Below are 22,082 nucleotides of genomic sequence, written 5' to 3' on the forward strand. Positions count from 1 at the left end.
CACAAAATAATTTTTTGTGAAAACAGCTATATGGTTTTCTTATATTAATTAATTTTTTTTTATTTTGTGCATAATATAAATTATAAAAATAAAATGATAAAAAATGAATATTTTAGAAAATATTTTATAATTTGTATGTTGCAAAATGTTTTTTATTATACAGAAAACTAAGCTATGAAATATTTTGTAAAATATTTACTTTTTGATTATTTTATCTGAATATTTTTATGCACAAAATAATGAAGGAAATTATTTATTATATAAAGAAAAGAAAATTAAAAGATAGTAAAGAAAATTTTAAAAAATAAAGAAAGTAGTTTTATGTTAATAATATTATGCACAAAATAATAAAAAGAATCTATTGGTATAAAAAGATTACATAACTGTTTTTTTACTAAAAAAACATGATATTGTGTACTAAATACCTATATGCACAAAAAGATGAGAAAAATTATTTTTTATAAAGAAAATAAAATCTAAAAGAACAGTAAAATAAAGGTGAACATAAAAGTCTATTATAGTTTTTGGACATCTCCAATAATAAGCGAGATACGAATTTTTTAATTTGTACGAATGAGAGCGCACCGAAAGAAGTGCAGGAGCTCGATTCTTGAATTCATTCGCAAAAGAAACGTATTTGCAAATTCTGATCTTATAGAAAAGTTAGAAATTTATTAGCTGTTATATGGCTTTTAACCAATAAACTTGCAACTTTTCTGTTTGAAAGGGTATTTGCGCATACGTTTCTCTTGCGAATAAATTCAAGAATCAAGCCTCTGAGCCACTTTAGCTATAGCACGGCTCATTGTGTCAAGCATTGGCTGCCGGTTCGAGCGGCTTAGCGCTACTTTCGGTGCGCTCTTATTTGTTCAATTTAAAAAATTATTATTTTGGCTATTATTGGAGATATCCAAAAACTATAGTAGATTTTTATGTTCACCTTAATCTCGTCTATCTTTCTATTAAGTATTGCATACATTATACGAGACACCGTGTATATAGGGCGTTTTCTGTAAATGGAGACCTCTCTCCCCAGAATATACTTCAATATTAAAAAAGCAGCAAGTGCGCAAATTATAGCTAAAAACGTCTATTTTTAAATGCCGTTTGGTATTTTTTGAAAAATTTAGTACAAGATACCAATATGGTCAAATTGAGACTATTTTCCCTCATTTATGAACAGAATATTTGAACAAAATATCAAGACACAATATATAGACTTTAAAATGCGTTTTCAGAGTAGCTGAAAATTTCTAGATACTCATTTTAGTTAAAATATTATTTTTTGATACTTCGATCAAATATTCTGCGTGTAACTCACTGATTTTAGTTATAATTTGTTCGAAACTGATAAACAATTATTGCAAACGTATAATACTACAAATTTAAAAATTAGAAATTTTCGAGCTAACTACAAAGGGTTTTAAAATACAGATTATCATAATTTAAGTCAACATTATGTAGAAAAAATGGAAGTCGAGTGTGAATATTGTAGAGGGAAACATTTTCACGCTGAAAAAGTTCACAATAAAGATAACTCATTCAAAGATAGTTGTAATCATGGAAAAGTTATATTGGAACCTTTACCAACATTTTTTAATGAACTACAACAATTATTTTTGGGAAATCATAAAAAATCTAATGAGTTTTTTAAAAACCTAAGAAGTTACAATGGTGCATTTTCTTTTGCATCTTTTAATGCTAATTTGGTTAATTTTAATGCATAAAAACGAGGACCTTATTGTTTCAAAATTCAAGGTTAAATTTATTACCAAATTAATACTGCATTATATCCTGCTATAAATGAGCAATCAAGTTATGGACAGCTTTTTATTCTTGACGCTAACGAAGCTACAGAATGCCGTTTAAATGTAAATACAAATCTTCATGAAGAGTTATTGCGTACATTAGATGACATTATTCGTAATAATAATATATTTGCTCAATCATATCAAATGATGCACGAAGAAGTACTTAATCAAAAAAGTTTAGGTTTAAATATACCTAATTTAAAAATAGGATTTTTAAATAAAAAAACAGGCATTGATCGTGGAAGATATAATGTTCAAAAAATTAATAAAGTTGCTGCAATATTTTCAACTACTGCAGATGGAAATATTCCTGATTGTTATGTTACAATTAGAAACAAATGTGATAAAACTTTAAAATACGTTAGTATGGATCCAAACGTTGAACCTTGGATTTATCCAATGTATTATCCATATGGTACACAAGGTTGGCATGATAATATTAAACAAATCGGATGGAAAACGTGTAACTAGATCCATGTATGTTCAATACCGAATGGCTGTATGTAATAATGTCAATGTTTTTTTAATAGGTAAACGGCTATTTCAACAATGGCTTGTTGATAGCTATGTAAAAATAGAAAAAGATAGAATTAATTGGTGTAAAGAAAATCAAAAACATTTGAGAGTGGAAAAGCACCAAGGACTGATTGACTATTTAGAAAAAAAGTGGCTGATACTAATGTTTATATTGGACGTGTAATAATACTTCCTTCTACATTTATTGGTTCACCTAGAAATATGATGCAAAATTATCAAGATGCGATGACTATTGTTCGCAAATATGGTAAAACAGATATTTTTATTACAATGACTTGTAATCCAAATTGGCTTGAAATTAAAGAAAATTTGCTTCCAAATCAACAACCTAATGATAGACCTGATATTTGCGCTAGAATTTTTGATATAAAAAAAATAATTTGATAGATTTGATTGTTCGACAGAAATTTTTTGGTGAAGTAAAAGCATTTGTTTATGTAATTGAATTTCAGAAACGCGGTTTGCCGCACATACATATGTTAATAACTATGAAACAAAATTGCAAAATTACTAATTTGGAAACTGTTGATAAATATATTTCTGCTGAAATTCCCGATCCTGCTATTGATAAAAATTTACATGAAATTGTCATGAAGAATATGATTCATGGACCATATGGTGATTGGTGTATGATAAATGGAAAATGTTCAAAATATTTTCCAAAATCCTTTCACGAGGAAACAACTATGGATGAAAATGGTTATCCACAATATCGTCGAAGAGACACTGGCATTTTGTATGAGAAACCCGAAGAATTTGTAGTAGATAATCGGTTTGTTCCTTATTGTCCCATATTATCACAAATTTTTAATTGTCATATTAATGTTGAAGTTGTTTCAAGTATTAAGTCAGTAAAGTATTTATACAAATATATTTACAAAGGTCACGATGCAGCATCTGTAGTTATAGAACAAGATGTGAATAATGTAGAAATTGTTCATGACGAAATCAAAGATTTTATTGAAGCACGCTATGTAGGACCAGTTGAAGCTTACTGGCGTTTATAGGTAAAACATTACAAGAGAAGAGTCATGCTATTATTCGTCTATCTGTACATTTGCCAAATGAACAGAATGTTATTATATCTAATAAATCAAATTAACAAGATTTACAATCTGCTTTAGATCGTATAACAATGTTAATGGATTATTTTAAATAAAATAAACGAAATGTTGATGCACGTCAGTATGTATATACAGATATACCTTTATATTTTGTATTTAAAAAGGTAACATTTAACGGAAAACAAATTTATCGTTGGAAAAAACGTCAATGTCATTTTAACTATATTGGACGCATGTACTCAGTTAGCCCAACTAAAATCGAATTATTTCATTTACGTATTCTTTTATTGAATGTCAAAGGAGCAACATGCTATAATGACTTAAAAACAGTCAATGGTGAATTACATCAAACGTTTACTTCTTCATGTTTAGCTTTAGGCTTAATTAAAGATAATGAAGAATGGAAACGTGCAATGAACGAAGCTTCTATTTGGATGATGCCAAGACAACTTAGGTTACTTTTTGTTCAAATATTAATACATTGCCAACCAGGGCATTCAAAAGAATTGTGGGATGAATTTCAAGTTGCAATGTCAGAAGATTATATACGACAATTTGAACGAGTCACTGGGATAAGAAAGGCTTATATTCAAATTGGTCAATTACTTTGCAAAGAAAATTGGGAACTTTCACAATTTCCAGAAATGGAACAAATAACGATTGAATATGAAAAAGAACATGCCAAACAATTGGAAAAAGAAGTCTTACTTGGTCAACAACAATACAGTCAGTTAAATCATGACCAAAAAATAATTGTTGATTATGTTTTAACTCTTTTAGAAAAAACTGATGGTCAACAATTAAAATGTTTATACATTGACGGTTTATACATTACCGGGAGATTTAGGTAAAATTTTTGTTTATACAACATTATATTATATTACTATTTACTCAAGTCTCAAAACAAAGTTGTTAGTACAATGGCTTTCACTGGTTTCGCTGCAACGTTACTACCGAATGGAAAAACAACACATAAAACTTTAGGTTTGCCCATGCCTCTTTTTGCTGACTCAACATCGAATATAAAAATTCAATCAAAAGAAGCTGAATGTTTGAAGAAAACAGATGTTTTTATTTGGGATGAAGCACCAATGGCACCGCGATATGCTCTTGAAGTGATGGATCACCTTTTGCAAGATTTAATGCAAAATAATCTAAAATTTGGTGATAAAATTGTTATTCTTGGTGGGGATTTCAGACAATTATTGCCAGTACAACAAAACGTTACACGGTCTAAAATTGTAAATTTGTCAATTAAATTTAGCTCATTATGGCAACATTTCAAAATCTTTTCATTAACGGAAAATATGCGTATTTTACGACATGAACAAGAATTTGCTAATTTTTTATTAGATTTGGGAAATGGTACTTTGAATGATCAATTTAATAATATTGAAGTTCTACTGAGATGTGTAGCAGATTTGAACGCAAATATAGTAAAAGATACATACGAAGAAATATTTAAACACCATCAGTATAAACTTACAGCAAAACGTGCTATACTTTCTGCACGAAATGTTGATGTGGAAGAACTAAACAAACAAGTTGTAAATTTACTTGACGAATCAACAGAAAGAGTGTATACAAGTATAGACACTACAGAAACTACTAACGATATTCATGATATTAATAAAACTATTTTAACAGAATATTTGAGTACTTTAAATCCAGCGATTCTTCCACCTCATAAACTTCGATTAAAAAAATACCCGGTTATCATGTTGATTAGAAATCTAAACATCAGCGAAGGTTTATATAATGGAACAACATTGTTAATTTTAGAGTTAAGAAACAATTTGTTAAAATGCGAAATTTTAACTGGTGATAAAAAAGGGGAAATAGTTTTTTTAAATCGCATAACTTTATATTGTAAAAACGTTTATTCATTTGTGATGAAAAGAAGACAATTTCCGATTAAAATAGCTTTTGCTATGACAATAAATAAATCACAAGGACAAACATTTGACAAAATTGCAATTGATTTAAGAAAAGATATTTTTAATCATGGTCAACTTTATATGGCATTTTCACGAGTTAGATCTTGGAAATCATTGAAAATTGATTTAGGACAAAAAAGACAAAATAGATTAATAAAAAATTATGTATATACAGAAATGTTTCAATAAGAATGTCTTTAATTGATTTTACAATATAAAACATAATTGCTATTATACTAATAAATTTTATATAAATATATTTAAAATAAATACAAATAAAAATAAATTTGAATTAATACTTTATAAAGTAATATTTTTTAATATATTTATTGTTTGTTAGCATCCTGTGATGAACAATATATTTTGAGAATGGATTATTCAATATGACCATATTAACATGACTTTGAGGATGTACTATCTGCAATAAGATCATTTGTCGTGAAAAATAAAAACAATTATTTTTTATAATAACAAAAAATTAAAATGTTAAAATTTTGCAACATTTCAAAGTAATAAATTACAATTTAATATTTTACATGAATACTATAATGAAAAAACTTTATGTATATACACATAACTCAGTGAAAAAGAGAGAGGTTCAATGGCGCACAGTACAATTAGACACGTTGCAATTGCTCACCGTGCTATTAGACACGAAACATTGCGCACCGTTTAATTGCGCACAGTTTGTTTGGAAACAGTTCATTTGGACACAGTTTCCTTGGACACAGTTCCTTTGGACACAGTTCCTTTGGACACCGTTCGATTGGACATCGTTCGATTGGACACAGTTCGATTGGACACAATTTGATTGGACACAGTTCGATTGGACACAGTTTGATTGGACACAGTTCGATTGCTCACCGTTCGATTGCTCACCGTTTGATTGCGCACTGTTCAATTGCGCACCATTCAATTGCGCACCATTCAATGGCACACCATTCAATGGCACACCGTTCAATTACACACCGTTCAGTTGCACACCGTTAAATTGCACACTGTTCAATTGAACACATGTCAATTGCGCACATGTCAATTGCACACAGTTCAATCAAACGCATATTAAATATTCATATGTTATGGCTACGTTTGCAATGTGTGCATAGGTTAGCGACTTGGACGGGGCGGGTGCAGGAGGGGGGCCGAAGGCCTCCCCTTGCATCCCCCCCCGGCGTGTGTGTGTGTGTGTGTGTATGTGTAAAGCATTCACTGCACCACATGGGTTTGCGACTTAAATGGTGTGCGATTGGACGGTGTGCAATTGACATGTGCGCAATTGAACGGTGTGCCACTGAACGGTGCACAATTGAACGGTGCGCAATCGAACTGTGTCCAATCAAACTGTGTCCAATCAAACGGTGTCCAATCGAACTGTGTCCAATTGAACTGTGTCCAAACAAACTGTGCGCAATTGAACGATGTGTAATATTTCGTGTCTAATAGCACAGTGGACAATTGCAACGTGTCCAATTGTACTGTGCGCAAATGAAGGCCTCTCAGTGAAAAATAACTCAGTGATGTCAAATTGATATCAAATTAAGGGAAAATTGATATAAATTGCATTTATTAAATCAAATTGATGTCGATTTGATGGTTATTTCTCACTGGAAGAGTTAGAAAGATAAACAGATACAAACAAAAACAAGAAAGATATGAAAAAATAATATGAGCAAAATATAATAGAGTATACAAAGAAATAAAAATAGATGAGAAGTCTTTGTATATTTTAGTGGGGTATAAGAGTAGGGAGTCAGTCAATGATAGCGAGATTTAAGTGCGGAATCAAGGCATCAGGGAATAGATATTGAAAAAAAGAAAAAGTGTAGGCTATACAATTTAAAAGTAGAGACTTTAGTACACTTATTAGAAAAATTTACAGAATTGCGAAGACAAAATTTCTCTGTTAGGAAAATGTTATCAGAGGTAAATATAGGTACAAAATGGATGAAAAATGTATTAAACACAAGAAATGACAAAGAAAAGCATAAATAGTCATTAAGAATCCTATGTTATTATGTAATTAAGCTATGTAACCTTTTTTCAAAGGCCGAAATGTTTAAGAAATAAACGAATTGTATATATGTTATATGCAATAGTAATTTTATGCAGGGTAATAACAAATAAAAAATAACATTTGGCGCGCGCGAAGCGCGCGCATGTTCTAGTCCTCTTATAAAATAGCCATGTAACCCTAAAGTTGCCTGCTAATCGCGATTGCATTGTTGCCTCTTTATTCCAATCGCGATTGGCTTGACTCGCTTCGTGTGCGAGAGTCGTGGTTTGACAGTTTAGTCGAGAGTAGCTGTCATTGCGATTGAATTGTGACAGCTGTCAAATTTAGTGAAAAGAGTCGATAAAGTAAGTTGTAATTTATATAATCCAATTATGATATTAAACTATTTCGTAACAATTATATAACATATGTGTGTGTGTGTGTGTATGTGTGTAAATTCTAGGATTATATATTTGTAATCGAAAAATAGACAAGAAAAGATGGAAATAGATTGATAAATAGAGAGCGAGAGAGAGAAGGAGAGAGGGACGGGAAAGGAAAGAAGAAAAGAAATATAAATCCAGGTAATGATATGCAGAAATACATACTTATCTTTTAATATTATTATATGAAAAACATAATTATTTATGACATAATATTTATTACACAATACTAAGTTTTTCAGAGATAAATACAGAGAGAAATAAAGAGAGAGAAAGGAAAAGAAAGAAGAAAGAAAAACAAATACAAAATCAGGTAATGATATAAAAAAATGCATAGCTGTTTTTACAAAAAAGTCATTTATATAATCCTCTTATAAAATAGCCATGTAACCCTAAAGTTGCCTGCTAATCGCGATTGCATTGTTGCCTCTTTATTCCGATCGCGATTGGCTGTCTCGCGCTTGACTCGCTTCGTTCGTGTGTGAAGTTTGACAGTTTATATAGTTGACAGTTTTTGACAGTTTGACTGTTTAACGAGAGACGGAAAGACACAAAAAGAAGCAAGAAAAATACCGGGAAAAAATTACTTAGACTGGAAGATTATAAAATAGCAGAGAGTATTTGTTTTGAATTGCAGATACGTTTAACTGATGCTTAACAAAGTAAGTTGAAATTTAATACAATATATTATGACATATTTAATTTAATATAATAATATTATGATATAACCATTTTTGTATCACCATCGCTGTTAGAAGGGTAAGGAAGAGACGTTGGACGCCACGACAGAAACACGTATTTATCAAGTAATTCTTAATTATCTTAATTATTTTTTTTGCCAATACATTAAATATAATTATAATTTTTTTATTTGTATTGATTAAAAAATTGATATATTGTTATGTAAATGTATGTATATTAATTAAGTTCTTATTATAATAAGTTTAAATATATAGTTGACAATTACAGGCATTACTGCTAAAAATATTGTATGGCGAATTAAATAACCTCGCAGTTGAGAATATAAAATTAAGAAAAAAAAATTGTGTGGTACGAAAAAAAGAGAGAAAGAGAGAAAGAAACGGGAAACAAGATAAGGATCAGGATTAAAATAAGATAAGAAAAAAGAAGGTATAAATATTATGTTATTGATATTGATAAGTATACAAGAATATAATTAATGCTACTCGAACATGTTAAGTTTTTGTTTCAATATTTATAATTGGTAAACATTTTCATTTCTTAAATAATTTTCGAATAAATTTTTATTCTTTGGAGGATTTTTCGAAGTTTTTTAAATATATTTGATTAATTTTATTGATCTTGTACTGATTTTTGAATGTGTATGTACTTGACGTTTCTTTTTTACTTTTATAAGGTAAAAATATATTTTGGTTATATTTTGGTAGAATTTATCTTCTTTTTGTAAAAATCAAGTGATAGTTTGTTCCTTACATAATTTTATTTAAATTGATTTATTTATTATACATTATTCATTTTTTAATTATAAACATATGTAGATGTACGTAACATTATTAATATTTATATTGAATATACATGACTATACGGCAATCATATTTGTTAATGCACATATGTATAAATTTTAATAACAATATTAGTAAAACACAATATAAACACAACAAATAACATTAATATAATTAAAATTATATATGTATATGCATATATACAGGGTGACAGCTAACCGGCAGCCAATCTGTAATAGATAGATATATGTATATATATATATATATATATATATAGATATACTAATAGATAGATGTATACAAATATACTAATAGATATATTAATATACAAATAAACGTAAATATATATATATATATTTATGTTTATTTCTATATTAGTATATCTATACATCTATCTATTAGTATATCTATATATATCTATCTATTACAGATTGGCTGCCAGTTAGCTGTCACCCTGTATATATGTATATACATATATAATTTTATTTATATTAATGTTATTTGTTGTGTTTATATTGTGTTTTTACTAATATTGTTATTAGAATTTATACATATGTGCATTAACAAATATGATTGCCGTATACATGTATATTCAATATAAATATTAATAATGTTATGTACATCTACATATGTTTATAATTAAAAAATGAATAATGTATAATAAATAAATCAATTTAAATAAAATTATGTAAGGAACACTATCACTTAATTTTTACAAAAAGAAGATAAATTCTATCAAAACCTTATAAAAGTAAAAAAAAAAAACGTTAAGTACATATACATTCACAAATCAGTCGAAAGATCAATAAAATCAATCAAATATATTTAAATACGTCATATATAATTATATCTAAATTATTTCTTCATAAGATAATATTAATGTGAGTTTTTAATTGCAATCAATCCAATTAAATCGGTACATTCAATTTTGAGATATCAAGATTTCTTTCTCGTAAAAGTTCAATAACATTATTTTCTTCAGATCAGATTCATATGTAATATACACACATGTAAATCCAGTTTGCCATTCAAGAGGCTTTACAATGTGCCTACATACAATTTCATTTTACTAAAACAAAATTATTATGTATAATGTAAATAATGAATTTACGAGAAAGAAATCTTGATATCTCAAAATTGAGTGTACCGATTTAATTGGATTGGTTGCAATTGAAAACTCACATTAATATTATTTCAGGAAAACATAATTTAGATATAATTATATATGACGTTATATATAATTATATGTAATTATATATGATTTATATATACCAGCATATATAATTATATATAAATTATTTATGGGCACTATATATAATTTATATATAATTTATATATATTTATATATATTTTTATATATGGACTCCATTGTTCTTGCCGGCTTATATCTGAAGAAATGCAAATGCTTTATATGATTATATATAATAATATCAGGTCATATCTGATTGTACCTATTGAAGTTGAGTAATCATATATAGATATATATATATAATCCTATAAAGTCATATATAGTTTCATATATGAAAGAATAAGAACAACTGAGTCTATATATGAATCTTTCCGAGAAAAAATAATTATATATAATTATATCTAAATTATTTTTTCATGAGATAATATTAATGTGAGTTTTCAATTGCAACCAATCCAAATAAATTGGTACACTCAATTTTGAGATATCAAGATTTCTTTCTCGTAAAAGTTCAATAACATTATTTTCTTCAGATCTTCAAATGACATTATATACAATCATATAAAAAAATGGCATTATACAATCGTATACGATTGTATGTAACCATATATAAACATATATAACCACATAGCCATATATAATTATATACAACCACATATAATTATATATAATCATATATGATTATATATAATTAACATTATATACAATCAGATTGTATGTAACCATATACAGATATATAAATATTTATATATAAATAACCATATATAGATATTTCTAATGAGTAAATCATAAAAATAGTGGCAGTCCTCTTCCACATCAGACAGGAACAAGAAGCTAATTTTTGCTTGCCTTAACCACGCTACGAGTGATCTTTATGTAGCCGATCGACTGCACTTTGCTCCTGAGAGAGTACGCCGCCTATCGACGGCGCCGCGCTCTAACTAGCGGGCAAGTCTGCATATCTAATTGTATATGGCGCCATGTATAATGCTATATATAATTATATATAGGATGCTCACATAGCATTATATCTGGCGTCACATACAATTATATAAAATTAGATATGGTGCTATATCTGATTATATATGGACCCAGATTAGACACATTAATATATATGGCTATATATGACTATATAGTTGTATATAATGCTATATATAATTATATACAAAATGCACTACTAACACAGCATTATATATGGCGCCACATACAATTATATACAATTAGATATGGTATTCAGTTAAACGTACCTGCAATTAAAAATATACATTTTACATAACAATATATTAATTTTTTAATTAATACAAATAAAAAAAAGAATTATAATTATATTTAATGTATTGGCAAAAAAGATAATTAAGATAATTAAAAATTACTTGATAAATATGTGTTACTGTCGTGGGGTTCAACGTCTCTTCTCTATCCTTCTAACAGCGATGGAGTAACAATATAGTACTGGCACCCGTAATAGTTCTAGAGTTCCTGATAGATTTCAGCAATAGTTCTGTACATTAAATATATTTAAACAGTTTTTTAATTTGGCTGTTGGCATTGCACTACAAGAGTAAGGTACCACTTTTTGGCGAGTTTCAACTAACTTTATGGCATTTTCTAACAGTTCCGCAATAGTTTCAAAGCTTTTTATATGTTTCGTCGACAGTTCCGGTCTTTAAGCATTTTTAAACAATTTTTTTATTAGACGGCTGGCACCGCACTACAAGAGTAAACTACCATTTTATAGCGAGTTCCAGACGAGTACATAGCATTTTTCAATAATTCTGTAATAGTTCCGAAGCTATTTGCAAGTTTCGTCGACATATCAGGTTTTTAAGCATTTTTAAGCAATTTTTTTATTAGACGGCTGGCACCGCACTACAAGAGTAAATTACCATTTTATAGCGAGTTCCATACGAATACATAAAATATTTAAAAAAATAAAATTTAAAAAAATGAGGTGCTAACTTCCAGTGGCACCTCATTAATGAAAATTGAACATTTTAACAGCAGTTCTACTTGCACCCGTAATAGTTCTAAAGTTCCTGATAGATTTTAGCAATAGTTCTGTACATTAAATATATTTAAACAGTTTTTTAATTTGGCTGTTGGCATTGCACCACAAGAGTAAAGTACCACTGTTTGGCGAGTTTCAGTCAACTTTATGACATTTTCTAAAAGTTCTGCAATAATGTCAAAGCTTTTGTAGATTTCGTCGACAGTTCCGGTCTTTAAGCATTTTTAAGCAATTTTTTTATTAGACGGCTGGCACCGCACTACAAGAGTAAACTACCATTTTATAGCGAGTGCCAGACGAGTACATAACATATTTTAATAGTTCTGCAATAGTGACAAAGCTTTTTGCAGGTTTTGTCGACACTTCCGGTCTTTAAGTATTTTTAAACAATTTTTTTATTAGACGGCTAACACCGCACTACAAGAGTAAATTACCATTTTATAGCGAGGTCCAGACGAATACATAACATATTTTAATAGTTCTGCAATAGTGACAAAGCTTTCTGTAGGTTTCGTCGACAGTTCCGGTCTTTGAGCATTTTTAAGAATTTTTTAATTAGCCGGCTGGCACCGCACTACAAGAATAAATTACAATTTTATAGCGAGTTCCAGACAAGTACATATTTTAATAGTTCTGCAATAGTGACAAAGTTTTTTGTAGGTTTCGTCGACAGTTTCGGTCTTTAAGCATTTTTAAAGAATTTTTTTATTAGACGGCTGGCACCGCACTACAAGAGTAAACTACAATTTTATAGCGAGTTCCAGACAAGTACATAGCATTTTTCAATAGTTTCTGCAATAGTTTCAAAGCTTTTTGCAGGTTTCGTCGACAGTTTCCGGTCTTTAAGCATTTTTAAGCCAATTTCTCTTATTAGACGGCTGGCAACGCACCTACAAAGATGTAAACTACACATTTTATAGCGAGTTCCAGACGAGTACATAGCATAAAATTTTTATAATAGTTCCTGCAAATAGTTCCAAAGCTTTTTTAGCAGTTCGTCGACAGTTCCGGTCTTTAAGCATTTTTAAGCAATTTTCTTTATTAGACGGCTGGCACCGTACTACAAGAGTAAAGACTTTTATACACGGTACAAGCATTTTTTGTCGCATAACAAGCTTTTGAGGTTTCGTCGACGACGGTTTTAGCATTTTAACAATCTTTATTAGCGGCTGCACCGTACTAAAGAGTAATCCATTTATAGCGTTCCGAAAGACATAGCTTTAATGTTTGCATAGGGTTTTTTGTAGGTCGTCGACAGTTTCGTCTTTAAGTATTTTTTAAACATTTTTTAGTAGGACGCTGGCACCGCACTACAAGAGTAAACTACCATTTTATAGCGAGTTTCCGACGAGTACTAGCAATTTCTAATAGTTCTGCAATAGTTCCAAAGCTTTTTGCAGGTTTCGTCGACAGTTCCGGTCTTTAAGTATTTAAAAAAAATTTTTTTATTAGACGGCTGGCACCGCACTACAAAAGTAAACTACAATTTTATAGCGAGTTTCAGACGAGTACATAGCATTTCTCAATAGTTCTGCAATAGTTCCAAAGCTTTTTGCAGGTTTCGTCGACAGTTCCGGTCTTTAAGCATTTTTAGGCAATTTGTTTATTAGACGGCTGGCACCGCACTACAGGAGTAAACTACCATTTTATAGTGAGTTCCAGACGAGTACATAACATTTTTCAATAGTTCTGCAATAGTGACAAAGCTTTTTGTAGGTTTCGTCGACATTTTCGATCTTTAAGTATTTTAAATAATTTTTTTTATTAGACTGCTGGCACTCCACTACAAGAGTAAACTACCATTTTATAGCAAGTTCCAGACGAGTACATGGCATTTTTTAATAGTTTTGCAATAGTTCCAAATCTTTATGCAGGTTTTGTCGACAGTTCCGGTTTTTAGCATTTTTAGGCGATTTGTTTATTAGACGGCTGGCACCGCACTACAAGAGTAAACTACAATTTTATAGCGAGTTCCAGACAACCACACAGCATTCTCCAATATATTTCTGCAATAGTTTCAAAGCTTTTTGTAGGTTTTATCGACAGTTCGTTTGACAAACAATGGTATTTATAAGTAACCTCTTTCTAAACCTCTAAGGATAAGTATTTATACATGTCATGAATTACTGGTTAACAATAGAGCGACATTGTAAGTTGATTTACAAATAAAATATTATATTAAAATTAAATATATTTGACAAATAATATTGTAATTATGTTGGTAATTTAACTTAAACAAATCATATGACTTTTTAATTTAATATAAAAAAGTTTCTCAAAATTAACTTTTACTTTAACTAGAAACAAATTAATCTTAACGTAAATTTAATAGAATTAGTATTTATTTACGTAACTTTTAACATAATAGAATTCATTTCATAATCAATTAAATTTCATTAACTTAGTTAAAAATTAGATTAACTAACCCAACTCTAAAATTTAAAAAATGTCAATTACATTACTAACACATACCTATCAGATACCATAAAATTGGCTGAAGTTTAAATACCATAGCGTAAGTATTCATATCTGATAGTGCGAGACAGGATCAAATAAAAAATTGTTTAAAAATGTTTAAAGACCGGAACTGTCGACAAAATCTACAAAAAGCTTTAGAACTATTGCAGAACTATTGAAAAATGCTATGTACTCGTCTGGAATTTGCTATAAAATAGTAGTTTACTCTTGTAGTGCGGTGCCAACCGTCTAATAAAAAAATTGTTTAAACATGCTTAAAGACCGGAATTGTCGACGAAACCTGCAAAAAGCTTTGGAACTATTGCTGAACTATTGAAAAATGCTATGTAATCGTCTGGAACTCGCTATAAAATGGTAGTTTACTTTTTTAGTGCGGTGCCAGCCGTATAATTAAAAAATTGTTTAAATATATTTAATGTAGAATACAGAACTATTGTTAAAATCTATCAAAAACTCTAGAACTATTACGGGTGCAAGTATAACTGCTGTTAAAACGTTCAATTTTTATTAATGAGGTGCCAGGGGAAAATAGCACCTCATATTTTCAAATATCAATTTTTTTTAAATAAATCAACGGAACTATTTCTGAAACTTATCAGGAATTCTATGAAAAAACTTTATGTATATACATAACTTAGTTAGAAAAATAACCCATCAAATTGATATCAAATTAAGGGAGAATTGATATAAATTGCATTGATCAAATCAAATTGATGTCGATTTGATGGTTATTTCTCACTGGAAGGGTTAGAAAGATAAACAGAGACGAACAAAAACAAGGAAGATATGAAAAAATAATATGGGCAAAATATAATAGAGTGTACAAAGAAATAAAAATAGATGAGAAGCTTTTGTATATTTTAGTGGGGTAAAATAAGAGTAGGGAGTTAGTCTATGATAGCGAGATTTAAGTGCGGAAACGAGGCATTAGGGAATAGATATTGGAAAAAGGAAAAAGTGTAGGCTATACAATTTAAAAGTAGAGACTTTAGAACCAATATTAGAAGAATTTACAGAATTGCGAAGACAAAATTTCTCTGTTAGGAAAATGTTATCAGAGGTAGATATAGGTACAAAATGGATGAAAAATGTATTAAAGACGAGAAATGACAAAGAAAAGCGTAAATAGTCATTAAGAGTCCTATGTTATTATGTAATTAAGCTATGTAACCTTTTTTCAAAGGCCGAAATGTTTAAGAAATAAACGAGTTGTATATATGTTATATGCAATAGTAATTTTATGCAGGGTGTAATAACAAATAAAAAAATAACAGTTGGCGCGCGCGAAGCGCGTGCATGTTCTAGTCCTCTTATAAAATAGCCATGTAACCCTAAAGTTGCCTGCTAATCGCGATTGCATTGTTGCCTCTTTATTCCGATCGCGATTGGCTGTCTCGCGCTTGACTCGCTTCGTTCGTGTGTGAAGTTTGACAGTTTATATAGTTGACAGTTTTTGACAGTTTGACTGTTTAACGAGAGACGGAAAGACACAAAAAGAAGCAAGAAAAATACCGGGAAAAAATTACTTAGACTGGAAGATTATAAAATAGCAGAGAGTATTTGTTTTGAATTGCAGATACGTTTAACTGATGCTTAACAAAGTAAGTTGAAATTTAATACAATATATTATGACATATTTAATTTAATATAATAATATTATGATATAACCATTTTTGTATCACCATCGCTGTTAGAAGGGTAAGGAAGAGACGTTGGACGCCACGACAGAAACACGTATTTATCAAGTAATTCTTAATTATCTTAATTATTTTTTTTGCCAATACATTAAATATAATTATAATTTTTTTATTTGTATTGATTAAAAAATTGATATATTGTTATGTAAATGTATGTATATTAATTAAGTTCTTATTATAATAAGTTTAAATATATAGTTGACAATTACAGGCATTACTGCTAAAAATATTGTATGGCGAATTAAATAACCTCGCAGTTGAGAATATAAAATTAAGAAAAAAAAATTGTGTGGTACGAAAAAAAGAGAGAAAGAGAGAAAGAAACGGGAAACAAGATAAGGATCGGGATTAAAATAAGATAAGAAAAAAGAAGGTATAAATATTATGTTATTGATATTGATAAGTATACAAGAATATAATTAATGCTACTCGAACATGTTAAGTTTTTGTTTCAATATTTATAATTGGTAAACATTTTCATTTCTTAAATAATTTTCGAATAAATTTTATTCTTTGGAGGATTTTTCGAAGTTTTTTAAATATATTTGATTAATTTTATTGATCTTGTACTGATTTTTGAATGTGTATGTACTTGACGTTTCTTTTTTACTTTTATAAGGTAAAAATATATTTTGGTTATATTTTGGTAGAATTTATCTTCTTTTTGTAAAAATCAAGTGATAGTTTGTTCCTTACATAATTTTATTTAAATTGATTTATTTATTATACATTATTCATTTTTTAATTATAAACATATGTAGATGTACGTAACATTATTAATATTTATATTGAATATACATGACTATACGGCAATCATATTTGTTAATGCACATATGTATAAATTTTAATAACAATATTAGTAAAACACAATATAAACACAACAAATAACATTAATATAATTAAAATTATATATGTATATGCATATATACAGGGTGACAGCTAACCGGCAGCCAATCTGTAATAGATAGATATATGTATATATATATATATAGATATACTAATAGATAGATGTATACAAATATACTAATAGATATATTAATATACAAATAAACGTAAATATATATATATATATATTTATGTTTATTTCTATATTAGTATATCTATACATCTATCTATTAGTATATCTATATATATCTATCTATTACAGATTGGCTGCCAGTTAGCTGTCACCCTGTATATATGTATATACATATATAATTTTATTTATATTAATGTTATTTGTTGTGTTTATATTGTGTTTTTACTAATATTGTTATTAGAATTTATACATATGTGCATTAACAAATATGATTGCCGTATACATGTATATTCAATATAAATATTAATAATGTTATGTACATCTACATATGTTTATAATTAAAAAATGAATAATGTATAATAAATAAATCAATTTAAATAAAATTATGTAAGGAACACTATCACTTGATTTTACAAAAAGAAGATAAATTCTATCAAAACCTTATAAAAGTAAAAAAAAAACGTTAAGTACATATACATTCACAAATCAGTCGAAAGATCAATAAAATCAATCAAATATATTTAAATACGTCATATATAATTATATCTAAATTATTTCTTCATAAGATAATATTAATGTGAGTTTTTAATTGCAATCAATCCAATTAAATCGGTACATTCAATTTTGAGATATCAAGATTTCTTTCTCGTAAAAGTTCAATAACATTATTTTCTTCAGATCAGATTCATATGTAATATACACACATGTAAATCCAGTTTGCCATTCAAGAGGCTTTACAATGTGCCTACATACAATTTCATTTTACTAAAACAAAATTATTATGTATAATGTAAATAATGAATTTACGAGAAAGAAATCTTGATATCTCAAAATTGAGTGTACCGATTTAATTGGATTGGTTGCAATTGAAAACTCACATTAATATTATTTCAGGAAAACATAATTTAGATATAATTATATATGACGTTATATATAATTATATGTAATTATATATGATTTATATATACCAGCATATATAATTATATATAAATTATTTATGGGCACTTATATAATTATATAATTTATATATATTTTTATATATGGACTCCATTGTTCTTGCCGGCTTATATCTGAAGAAATGCAAATGCTTTATATGATTATATATAATAATATCAGGTCATATCTGATTGTATCTATTGAAGTTGAGTAATCATATATAGATATATATATAATCCTATAAAGTCATATATAGTTTCATATATGAAAGAATAAGAACAACTGAGTCTATATATGAATCTTTCCGAGAAAAAATAATTATATATAATTATATCTAAATTATTTTTTCATGAGATAATATTAATGTGAGTTTTCAATTGCAACCAATCCAAATAAATTGGTACACTCAATTTTGAGATATCAAGATTTCTTTCTCGTAAAAGTTCAATAACATTATTTTCTTCAGATCTTCAAATGACATTATATACAATCATATAAAAAAATGGCATTATACAATCGTAATACGATTGTATGTAACCATATATAAACATATATAACCACATACCATATATAATTATATACAACCACATATAATTATATATAATCATATATGATTATATATAATTAACATTATATACAATCAGATTGTATGTAACCATATACAGATATATAAATATTTATATATAAATAACCATATATAGATATTTCTAATGAGTAAATCATAAAAATAGTGGCAGTCCTCTTCCACATCAGAACAGGAACAAGAAGCTAAATTTTTGCTTGCCTTAACCACGCTACGAGTGATCTTTATGTAGCCGATCGGACTGACTTTGCTCCTGAGAGAGTACGCCGCCTATCGACGGCGCCGCGCTCTAACTAGCGGGCAAGTCTGCATATCTAATTGTATATGGCGCCATATATAATGCTATATATAATTAATATATAGGATGCTCACATAGCATTATATCTGGCGTCACATACAATTATATAAAATTAGATATGGTGCTATATCTGATTATATATGGACCCAGATTAGCCACATTAATATATATGGCTATATATGACTATATAGTTGTATATAATGCTATATATAATTATATACAAAATGCACTACTACACAGCATTATTATGGCGCCACATACAATTATATACAATTAGATATGGTATTCAGTTGAAACGTACCTGCAATTAAAAATATACATTTTACATAACGAATATATTATTTTTTAATTAATACAAATAAAAAAAGATTATAATTATATTTAATGTATTGGCAAAAAAGATAATTAAGATAATTAAAAATTACTTGATAATATGTGTTACTGTCGTGGGGTTCAAACGTCTCTTCTCTATCCTTCTAACAGCGATGGAGTAACAATATAGTACTGGCACCCGTAATAGTTCTAGAGTTCCTGATAGATTTCAGCAATAGTTCTGTACATTAAATATATTTAAACAGTTTTTAATTTGGCTGTTGGCATTGCACTACAAGAGTAAGGTATCCACTTTTGGCGAGTTTCAACTAACTTTATGGCATTTTCTAACAGTTCCGCAATAGTTTCAAAGCTTTTTATATGTTTCGTCGACAGTTCCGGTCTTAAGCATTTAAACAATTTTTTTATTAGACGGCTGGCACCGCACTACAAGAGTAAACTACCATTTTATAGCGAGTTCCAGACGAGTACATAGCATTTTTCAATAATTCTGTAATAGTTCCGAAGCTATTTGCAAGTTTCGTCGACATATAAGGTTTTTAAGCATTTTAAGCAATTTTTGTATTAGACAGGCTGGCACCGCCTACAAGGTAAATACCATTTTTATAGCGAGTTCCATACGAATACCTCAAAAATATTTAAAAAAATAAAATTTAAAAAAATGAGGTGCTAACGTCCAGTGGCACCTCATTAATGCAAAATTGAAACATTTTAACAGCAGTTCTACTTGCACACCGTATAGTTCTAAAGTTCCTGATAGATTTTAGCAATAGTTCTGTACATTAAAATATATTTCAAACAGTTTTAATTTCGGATGTGGCATTGCCCCACAAGAGTACAGTCCACTGTTTGGCGAGTTTTCAGCATCAACATTTATGACATTTTCTAAAAGTTCCTGCAATAATGTCAAAGCTTTTGTAGATTTCCGTCGAACAGTTCCGGTCTATTAGAGCATTTTTAAGCAATTTTTTTATTAGACGGCTGGCACCGCACTACAAGAGTAAACTACCATTTTATAGCGAGTGCCAGACGAGTACATAGCATTTTCAATAGTTCTGCAATAGTTCCAAAGCTTTTTGCAGGTTTCGTCGACAGTTCCGGTCTTTAAGTATTTTTAAACAATTTTTTAGTAGACCGCTGGCACCGCACTACAAGAGTAAACTACCATTTTATAGCGAATTTCAGAAGAGTACATAGCATGTTTTAATAGTTCTGCAATAGGTCCAAAGCTTTTTGCAGATTTCGTCGACAGTTCCGGTTTTTAAGCATTTTTAACAATTTTTTTATTAGACGGCTAACACCGCACTACAAGAGTAAATTACCATTTTATAGCGAGATCCAGACGAATACATAACATATTTTAATAGTTCTGCAATAGTGACAAAGCTTTCTGTAGGTTTCGTCGACAGTCCGGTTTTTAAGCATTTTTAAGCAATTTTTTATTAGACGGCTGGCACCGCACTACAAGAGTAAATTACCATTTTATAGCGAGTTCCATACGAATACATAAAATATTTAAAAAAATACAATTTAAAAAAATGAGGTGCTAACTTCCAGTGGCACCTCATTAATGAAAATTGAACATTTTAACAGCAGTTCTACTTGCACCCGTAATAGTTCTAAAGTTCCTGATAGATTTTAGCAATAGTTCTGTACATTAAATATATTTAAACAGTTTTTTAATTTGGCTGTTGGCATTGCACCACAAGAGTAAAGTACCACTGTTTGGCGAGTTTCAGTCAACTTTATGACATTTTCTAAAGTTCTGCAATAATGTCAAAGCTTTTGTAGATTTCGTCGACAGTTCCGGTCTTTAAGCATTTTTAAGCAATTTTTTATTAGACGGCTGGCACCGCACTACAAGAGTAAACTACCATTTTATAGCGAGTGCCAGACGAGTACATAGCATATTTTAATAGTTCTGCAATAGTTTCAAAGCTTTTTGCAGGTTTTGTCGACACTTCCGGTCTTTAAGTATTTTAAAACAATTTTTTAGTAGACCGCTGGCACCGCACTACAAGAGTAAACTACCATTTTATAGCGAATTTCAGAAGAGTACATAGCATGTTTTAATAGTTCTGCAATAGGTCCAAAGCTTTTTGCAGATTTCGTCGACAGTTCCGGTTTTTAAGCATTTTTAAACAATTTTTTTATTAGACGGCTAACACACGCACTACAAGAGTAAATTACCATTTTATAGCGAGATCCAGACGAATACATAACATATTTTAATAGTTCTGCAATAGTGACAAAGCTTTCTGTAGGTTTCGTCG

At 28.9% G+C, this 22,082-nt stretch overlaps 1 long non-coding RNA gene across 1 annotated transcript; it reads left to right on the forward strand.

Annotated features, from left to right (window-relative positions):
* The first annotated feature begins 300 nt into the window (after positions 1-300).
* LOC118648519 lies at positions 301-21,536 on the forward strand. The gene is made up of 3 exons (XR_004965318.1): positions 301-1,312; positions 14,119-14,121; positions 21,526-21,536. It is a non-coding gene; the product is annotated as an uncharacterized LOC118648519 (long non-coding RNA).
* The last annotated feature ends 546 nt before the right edge of the window (positions 21,537-22,082 follow it).

Source organism: Monomorium pharaonis, unplaced genomic scaffold, assembly GCF_013373865.1.
Source record: "Monomorium pharaonis isolate MP-MQ-018 unplaced genomic scaffold, ASM1337386v2 scaffold_487, whole genome shotgun sequence".
NCBI lineage: Eukaryota > Metazoa > Arthropoda > Insecta > Hymenoptera > Formicidae > Monomorium > Monomorium pharaonis.